General features: G+C 40.8%; 2 pseudogenes; both read left to right on the forward strand.

Annotated features, from left to right (window-relative positions):
- LOC138012401 (ATP synthase subunit C lysine N-methyltransferase-like) overlaps nucleotides 1–2,068 on the forward strand; it is a 43,073-nt pseudogene extending 41,005 nt beyond the window's left edge.
- Nucleotides 1–8,073, forward strand: part of LOC137968208 (tubulin alpha-1 chain-like) — a 30,084-nt pseudogene extending 22,011 nt beyond the window's left edge.
- The last annotated feature ends 1,927 nt before the right edge of the window (nucleotides 8,074–10,000 follow it).

The following is a 10,000-nucleotide window of genomic DNA, read 5'->3' on the forward strand; positions in this document are numbered from 1 at the left end:
GTTTATTGGCTAACTCACTATTGTACCCAATTCAAACTTTTCGGGGTTAAAGTGCCACCGTGACGAAAAAGTCAATTATTATTATTTTCTTTGGATTTCAAAACTTTGTTAAAGGGTTCACACAAAATAATGTCATTTCATGACGCCCAAAATGCCCAAAACGTAGAATGACACATTGCAATTAAACGGTTGAACAGCATAAAGGAAATACAGCAAAAGTAAAGTGAAACACGAATGGACACAAATGGACAAGACTGAAATGGATTGCACTTGGGCCCGACGTTTTCAAGTTTATGGCATCGCCTGGATAAAGGTTGTTTTTGCTCAGAATCATCTTGTTTGTGATGTAATGATAATTTTATCAGTAATGGGATTCCACATTGCCATTTTCTAGTTTAAAACTCGTGATTAACTAAAGATTTCCCCTAAACACCCTAAAATAACGTGGCATAACCCCTTTAACTAAACATTAAGCGACCAAAGTTTTAAGCCTTGATTTCAAAAAGACACCTGTTTATTTAACTGGAATTTTCCTACTTAATGGCCCGCCATTACTAACTTTAAAATCTTGAAAGAGCTGGATCGAGGAGAAAATTCGCCAAAGGTTCACTAGTTTAAGAACTGATGTAATGTGTGTGTAGAATTAATATACAGCACGGGAGGTCTGGGCTTTCCGACTTTTAAACTCGCGTTTTGCATATATAATAAGCTGCATTCACAAGCTGAAATTTTAAGCTAGTGAGTAAATGACGTCACTTTTCGCCCTCCAAGGTTAACACCAATGGCAATCCGTCAAACTGACATTGGACATTTCCTTACGATTACACGACGCAATATCCCATCTTAATATGACAAGCTTATCACTGTAAAAAGAATGAGAACAGGCAGAATTAGAGCTTTTGTTCAACAAGAAATAGCGTTTCTAAGCAAAGCCGCGCTGATCTACAGTATTCAGGTCCAAAAACCACTTTGAAGACGGTTAGCTTTTACTTGCTTTGCTGGGTACTACTATGTCAATACTCTAAAAAAATTCGATTTTCTGGGGGCTTGTCTCGTTAGTCTAGTGGATATTGGAATATGAAAGAACCCAGTCAAAGTAAACGGCCTTTGGATAAAAATCAAAGCTCAAAATTTTGCCAGTCAGGTGTGAAGCAAACGCACTTTCAAAAAAACGGAAGAAGATAAGGAAGTTATTTTTTTATCACAGGGGACACTTTTAAGATTCTTTGTGTATTGTATTTTGAGTTAGCCGATTTGGTCTATTAACTAGGGATATGCGAGGGATATGTAATTGAGCCAAGGCTATATTCTGTTGTCTGTTACAGAGCGACCTCGACTCACGTGAACGTCACTTATTATCCAATCGCAATCTAGGTGCCGCGTGCTTATGGACTAGTACGCCAAAGTCCGACCTTTGCTAATGTGTCATTCCAATTCTGCCTTTATTGCGAAAACACTTAAGCGCGGAAGCATCTACACCGTCCCTCCCTCTTTTCATGCCAGGTGCCTCAATAGCATGTCCGAGGTCATGTAATGGGCAATTAGTTGCAAACTGTCTGTGGTTTTGTTACAGTTAATGACCTATATTTTAACATGGACTCGTGCAGTGTTTGCATGTCAGTGGCACTCTTTTCTAATACGAATGATTAAATCCCCTTTTACGCTTTGTAAAATAATGATCTAGTCAATCATGTGAAATAAAATATGGGTGGGGATAAAGTGTTCCCACGTGGGTCACCATTTGCCCCACAAACTTACCGTAACAGGGTTGTGTGCCTGACCACGCACGGTTACCATAGAAAGCAGGGGGCGAAACCCTAGACAGGATAAGGACCTCCCCTCGAGCTCATGTGAGGGATTGTAACCCTCTTTACAGGATTGTGGCCTTAGAGATTGCAACCCCTTGGCGAGGTTTGTAATCTTGCATTGCCAACTTGTTGTCATAGCCTTGGGGATTTATAATCCGTTGGAGAGGGTCGCGACCTCTCCTTGCCGGACAATTCAGTAACCTGCCTTTTGATGACCTGCTAATGGGAGTGCTTCACCTCTAACCCCATGACCCCACAAATTGTTGTCTGTTACACTTGTTGTCGTGAATTGAGAACATTAAAGTGGAACCTGCTGCGGTACCTCGATGGACGTTTTGCCACTCTTTTGGCTGAACTTTTATTATTTATCACCTTTGTCGAGACAAGTGACTACCAATAGTTCAAAACATTTACCGTACTTTAGAGGGAGAGTTTCGAATTTAATTATCGGAGTAAAGATTTGAAGTCTTAGCTGGAATCCTTGATTGAACCCAGGTAAAAATATTGTTCTGCTCTATTGCTCGTCTTTTTCACGTACCTGAGGAAGAATTGCCATAGGGCACTAGGTAGCGGCCTTGGCGCTGAGAGACATTGGATACACGGCAACAATGGTAAGCAATTTTTCAAATTTCTAAACTGTGAAGGTTCTGAAAACCCCATCTCACGATTTTCCAGGAAAGCGGATCGAAAAAGCAGGATACGTTCGTGGACGTAAGATAACGTTATGGGAGGCGAAGCCAGAACTTCTTTTTTTTTTGAGAACTGATGGGCCCTTTGCAGGACAATGATCACATTGTACAAAAACCGCCATACTGGAACGCAAATTGCGCACTGGGACATCTAAAACAAAGCAAATTAATCTAAATTTTCTTTGTAGACATTTTCTTATGCAAGGGCAAGCTGAACAAAATTGAAGCGCCGGATCTTGGGAGATCTAACCAGCAAATAATTTGTAGATTTAAAGCAAAAACAAATCAAACTAGATGCTTCTGTGAAGCATACACTGGCTTGCCTGTGGTACGTGCTACAGAAAATCAGAAGGCACTGAATTGTGTGGTATTGAAATACAGCATTCCAGTCTCTGAAGAATAATAAATAAAAGAGAAGCGAGAAACATTGGCTTATGGGCTGACATGTTGATAATTTTCAAGTTCCCTCACAACTTCTTTTCACCACAAGTGTGCCCTATGAGCATCCGAAAACTTTGTAATACTAAAACTTCACTGAAGCCAAGCCCTGTTTCGCGGGGTTAGTGTTGGGATGGGAGACCAAAACAATAAACCCCTCATAAAAAAACAGAAACATCTGACCGAAAATACTATTAACGCTAACAAATGCGAACTCAGCAAGGTACAGATTCTGTTAGCTTGCTTTATGCAAAACAAATATTGATGAAAAAGCAAATAAATATTGATACACAGTTTTCAGAAAGAGCAGAAGGAAGTTTCCCGGACGGTCGATCGAGAATAAAATATTTACGACATGAAAACAACATTAATTTTGAACCGTGAATATAGAATATAAAAAGTTACGATCAGCGACAAACATTTTGGGAGATTTTTGCTACGTTCAAATAAATCGCAAAATCAAAAGTGGCATGGCCGGAATTCAGCGGGCGCCGTGATTAAGTTACCGCGGCATGTTTACTCGCCAAACAGTGAAGCATCTGTGTCAAATGATGGCAAGATACCGGGTTTTTGTAAGTTTCTTTTTCTGTCAAGTGTTATAAAGTTTGACAATGAAATGAGCGAAGTCAAAACAAAGATGACAATCGCCCAACTCTTGTTTATGCAAAGTCTTTTTTTTTTACTCTCCAAGACGCGTACGACGTTATTTATCACCAGGTATTCCATCATTTTGGAAATAGCAGCTACTTTATTATTCATCTGCGTCACAAGTTTTCACTGATTTTGGGGCTCATTTTGTTGAAACTCAAGAACGCTTCCAACAGGCCTGTGAACCCTTCCTGCTTACAGAGCAATACTAAAAAACTTCTCCCATATCACATTTGAACCTTAACCTCGAAAATTCAATACACAACATGATATTATAATTCACAAAGGCAGAAAATACCACAGAATCCTTTTCCAGCGAAAATTTTATTGAAACAAACAACATATTTGCTCTTAGAGGCGAAAACCTCTTCCTATTTCATTGCGTGCGTGAAGACAAGAAACTCAATTGTGTCAAATTACCATGTACTTCAGGTAAATACTGCTCACTTTGATTTCGTCTCGACGGGCGATAGATTGTTGTCGAAGTCCAGTACTCGTCGCTTTTGAGATTCATGCCTAGTTTATCCAACTGACTTTCCATTATTGAGCTCCATAAGGGTATATTTTGTTTAAGGATCCACTAAAACGCCATTTGCGTTGCATGACTTTCGACGCCATTGCAGGCTAAGTTAATGATTCTACTGTGTCCACCAGAGAAATCTACGCAGTTCCACTACCCTCTCGATCCTAAGAAAATACGCACAGAAGGCTCTATACACAAAGACACCACTTACCAGGGGAGTGACAGGCAAGACTTTTACCGACACGGAAAAAAAAAAAAAAAAAAAAAGAGAAAACAAACAAACTAAACGCAGACCTCGACTGGGTTTGCCCATAGGCAACCCAGTAATATGGAAATTCATAAGCATGTTAAGGCTGTGAAGTAAACTTAAATAGCATATGTCTCCATTCGATTTCCCTTCAGGGCCTGGTTGTTCGAAAGCCGGTTAAAGCTAACCTTGGATTAGAAGCTTATCGAAATGTTCATGTCGCTCGTTGAGGTTTTTTAAAATCAAATTTTATGCTAAAAGTAAAGTTTAATTCATTCCAGTCAAAACTTTAGGATGAAAATCTTTTGGAAATATTTTTATGGAAGAGTAACTAATTATAAACTGGACTCAAATTTCACTCAAACCTGGAATTAGCTAAATCGTGCTTTGAACAAAACTGAGCCCAGATTGTAGAAAGCTTGTACCAGAAGCCCATGGGATGATGGGCTACTGCTTGTACTCATCAGCAACCTCGTTCCCAGGACCTTTCCGTTCGTTTTGGGAAAAAAGGGAACGAAGTTGAAATAATCACATGGAATATAAAGCGGAGCGCTTCCTCATTTAATTTCCTCGGACGTTAAAAGAAAATTACACAGTTGGAAAAGAAATGATTGATATCGTTCTTGACAAGATCAGAAAATCGGTACCTCGGCCGAAACTATGCACGAATTCTTATTTATTACTTCAAGTAAGGCTTCTATAAATATACAATTGGAAGCGCTACTGTAACTGTCTAAAACTCCAATGGCAAGAATAGCTGTACACGCGATTTCGTTTGTTTTTCGAGCTTTTCCTGCTAGGAACAAGCTTAAATGGATTTTCTATGAAAATGGTGTGCTGAAGCTAAAACAACAGTAAAAAGAAATGCAATTGACTGAGGGGAGGGTGGGGGAAAAGGGTAGGGGGAGGGAGTGGAGGGCGGCATCGATGCCCGAAGGAAAAGATAATTACCCTGATTCTGCGGGACATGACACCTTAAAATAGGCTTTGCACTCTCACCAACAACAGTTAAGGGTTAAAAGGCCAACCATTGAAGGTCTTTAAATTTAAATCGTGCATCTCCTTCATTTCACAATATCATTTCCTTAATATTCCCAAATTGTTTGTTTTTGCTAAGGCTGACCAGTGCACTGGCCTTCAAGGATTTCTCATCTTCCATTCCTTTGGTGGTGGAACTGGCTCTGGTTTTACTTCTCTGCTTATGGAACGTCTGTCTGTTGACTACGGCAAGAAATCCAAATTGGAGTTCTCTATCTACCCAGCACCTCAGATTGCTACAGCTGCAGTGGAACCATACAATTCCATTCTGACCACTCACACCACCTTGGAACACTCTCACTGCACCTTCATGGTCGACAATGAAGCCATCTATGATATTTGCCGTCGTAACTTGGACATCCAGAGGCCAACTTACACCAATTTGAAGCGCCTGCTGGGCCAGATCGTCTCCTCCGTCACTGCCTCACTGCGCTTCGATGGCGCACTTAACGTTGACTTGACTGAGTTTCAGGTTCCTCTCAAACACTCGCTGTTTTTTCTGATACTAGAAGATTAATTGTTTCTTAACCCTTAATTAAATGTTGCTGTTATTGCAGACCAACTTGGTGCCCTACCCTCGTATTCACTTTCCATTGGTCACTTATGCGCCTGTCATCTCTGCTGAGAAGGCCTACCATTAGCAGCTTACAGTTGCTGAAATTACCAATGCTTGTTTTGAGCCAGCCAATCAGATGGTGAAATGTGACCCACGTCACGGCAAATACATGGCTTGCTGTCTACTGTTCCGTGGTGATGTGGTACCAAAGGATGTGAATGCAGCCATTGCCATAATCAAGACCAAAAGAACCATTCAGTTTGTGGACTGGTGCCCAACTGGCTTCAAAGTATTTGTGAACTAAATTCTCTCTGGTGTATTTGTGATCTTAAAGGAATGTATCTTGAAGCGCGGGTTATAGACGTGAACGAAATGGAGACGTAATCGTCGGACTTATCTGGACAATTTAATGATTTATTTCTTTGGCGTTCTCGTCTTGACAACGACATGAAATGATCAAATTTGGAGGACGAGAGCACTTGACGATGAATTTTCAGTTTTCTCTCTAAATATCTACAACGTTCTCACCAATCAGTTTCTTTCTTGGAATGTGTATTCATACTTTCCAGGCTGAGCAACTTGGAGTAATCGCAAAATTATTACAGTAACGGCTAATAATACTATTAGACATTATAGTTCACCACTAAATTTTCTCCGATTCTTATTGGTTTAAATTGATCACGTGACGCGATAGTGTTCGTCCGCGGAGAGACACTGTCAGCCAATAGTGCCCGTCGGAGGAAAATACCTGAATGGATAGTAGTCGTCCGCTGAAAAAACAGTTGACAGTTGTACGCTATTCTTTAGCCAATGTACGCTGCGAATTATTGACATTTGTGACAGCCTGTACGCATGAATAAATATTTGATTGACCTGCATTAAGTGGGTTTTGACTGTTTTTCAACTGGCGCGCGGAAGAAACACTCTATTGTTTAAATAGGGCCGTTTATACGAGAGATAATAAGCCGCGGCTTACTCTGGCCGCGGCGTACATAATACACAAAAGGACCTATTTATACGAGTATAAACTCCCCGGCCAGGATAAGCCGCGGCTTGAGAAAGCCGTGAACGTAGATTTCGTACCATTTATACGGGGTGTTCGCGTCTTTTGTAAGCCGCGGCCAGAGTAAGCCGCGGCTTATTGTCTCTTGGCTCCAGCCTGATTTGTTCTCGTGAAGGACTCGATGAGCGGAAGAAAAGAAAGTCCTTCAAGGGAACAAATTAATGAGCCCGAGAAATTGACCTCCTCCCAACTGCATGGCTTCATAGCTCAGTTGGTAGAGCAATGCACCGTCATCGCAGAGATCAGGCTTTGAATCCCTTTGGAGCCACCTGAATTTTTCAGGTGTGTACAAAGGAGTAACAATTACTTTAATTGTCCAGTTTAGTGCAATGATCACTTCTCCATTTTACATTTGTGATCTCTTAATATGTCTATCGTCAGCTACAAATATTGCTGCCTTTAGGCCACTGTGTAATGTCGCAAAATTGATTTTTAACTTTATTTTTGTTTTCAGGTTGGAATTAACTACCAGCCCCCCACGGTTGTCCCCGGTGGAGACTTGGCCAAGTTTCAACGTGCTGTGTGTATGTTAAGTAACACAACAGCTATCGTAGAGGCCTGGGCACGTTTGAATTACAAGTTTGATCTGATGTACGCCAAACGTGCGTTTGTCCATTGGTACGTGGGTGAGGGTATGGAAGAAGGAGAGTTCTCTGAAGCTCGTGAAGATTTGGCTGCACTGGAGAGGGATTATGGAGAAGTTTCCGACCCACCAAATGGGTGCAGAGAGGAGGAAGAGGAGTTTGAAGAATACTAAACACATTATATGAGCAAGGATCATCGGCAAATCAAACTAACGCACAAAAGTCATTTTGACTTAATAATAATCAGTTCTATTTGCCGACGTCAATGGGAATTTTTGTCTTTTTCAAATTTTTTCCCTTTTCAAACCAACCGTAAGCATCGTTCATCTTAACCAAGTTTTCTACCTTATTTTCCACATCCACAGTGGGGCAAAACAAAAAAAATCCAGGCAAAGTATTTGGGCGAGTTGAACGCACCCAAACAGGGAGAACTGCATGTGCACGTGCCAGATCTAAATTTTTATATGCCGACAGGGTGCCGACAGGGTGCCGACAGTATGTTACAGGTAGAAACTCCTCGGCGATTCAGTTATGGCCTTGGTGGTTGTTTGTAACCAGTCATGTCGGTTGCTCTCAGATTGAAGAGAATCGGTAACTGCAAGGTTCGTTAGTGGATAGCAACCTCTCTTCGTGAAGCTCTTACTCCAAAAACGACCACTGTGAAAGTATTTCCTACGCAAAAGACATCAGCCGCGGAAAGCACCCAAACTGATGCGTCTGACAATTTAAAGAGATTGAGTTCCACTAATAATTAGCTCTGAAACAAATTACCTGAAATGGACAGCTGTTACTTTGCAGCTTCATCAAGGAATTTTTTTCATTAATTATGCCACAGCAGTTTCATTAAATTTGATGCTAAACTTGTTTATTGCCTCCAGCTAACCCTTCGTCACACTTCCTTTTGCGACAATTGAGCAAACTGCTGGTATTGAAAAACTTTAATGAAAATTCAACAACAAACGTAGTTTAATTAAGTCGGCCAAAACAATATACTAATACCAAAAAGCAATGTTGAAATGAGGGGAAATAGTAATCTCGTATCCGAATAAGTATTGACAGCGGAGTTAATTAATTTGCTATAGCATGAGAACTGTCCATTGATGAACTTTTCACATCAACAGAGAATGACTGACTCTGCGATCCTGTCCATTTTAATTCGTTGATCTCAGAGCTTGTTGCGGGTGAAAAACTACTCCAAAACATGATGTCCAAAGCACTAATTTGGACATTTTTCTCACTTAGTACAATCGAAGGAATTTTCATTTGCATCGGGAATGCTTTTACGGTTTTTGTCTTTTGGCATCAAAGAGCTTCACTGAAACGAGCTTGGTCTTTACTCCTCAACCTTGGCGTCGCTGATTTTCTAGTTGGAGCAACGCTATTCATTCATGCGACAATAAGACTGATTCCAATGAATCGGGCAATGCATAAGCTTGCGGCTGACCTTTGCGAGGGTTTCCTTATTTTGTTCACGACAGCCTCATTGCTGACTCTTCTTGTGGTCTCCTTGGAGCGCGCTTATGCTATACTCTGGCCCTTTCGTCACGGAGTAGCAACCACCCGAGCGTACATTACTTGCATCGCATTTGTTTGGGTAGGAGGTTTCTGTACAATGGCCGCGGAGGTTTGCAGAGTTTATGAAAAAATATCCTTGAAACATTGCGCTTTAGTCATCAGCTCGACGGCTTTTACCTCTCTTTCCGTGATCTTGGGATCCTACCTGACAATCAGGAAGCGTTTAAAAACGCCAAATCCTTCCTTGGAAGCTCAAAAAAAAATGTTAATTCAACAGAACGTTAAATTGTCGAAAACTATGTTTGCTGTTATTGGATTGTCATTTGCCTTTTGGCTTCCACCCATATTTGCTTACCTAATCGCTATGTTTTACGATGTTAAGTACGGATAGCGATGTTATAGAGGGTTTTGCTCTCATTCTTTCTTCGGCAAACTCCCTCGTTAATCCAATCGTTTACAGTTACAAAATGCCCGCGTTTAAAGCCACTGTGATAACGCTTTCTCGCAAAATTGGAGGAAATAAACGCAGAGGGCCCATTATTTGCGAGTCTAACATGGAAATTCACACCAGAACTTTTCCGAAGTGATTTGCTCAAAGTAAATGAATGTTTTTCTCCTTTGCACGTACCTTTTCGAAAATGTTGTGAATCGAACCGGTGTCATAGCGGATTTGGATCCCCTTAAAAATAAGCGTTTGATTAGTATACATAATCGCATGGGCTCTCACAAAGGGCAAAATTATTGTATTATCAATAGGCTAGTTTCGAATTGTGCAGCAACAAAAGAACTGAGTCGAGGTTCAGGGGAATAATTTGCATTTTCCTTTGTTCTGAACAATACAAAATGCTAATTATTCCCCTGAACCTCGACTCTGAACTGAGTCGAGGTTCA

Source organism: Montipora foliosa, chromosome 8 (genome assembly GCF_036669935.1).
Source record: "Montipora foliosa isolate CH-2021 chromosome 8, ASM3666993v2, whole genome shotgun sequence".
Taxonomy (NCBI): domain Eukaryota; kingdom Metazoa; phylum Cnidaria; class Anthozoa; order Scleractinia; family Acroporidae; genus Montipora; species Montipora foliosa.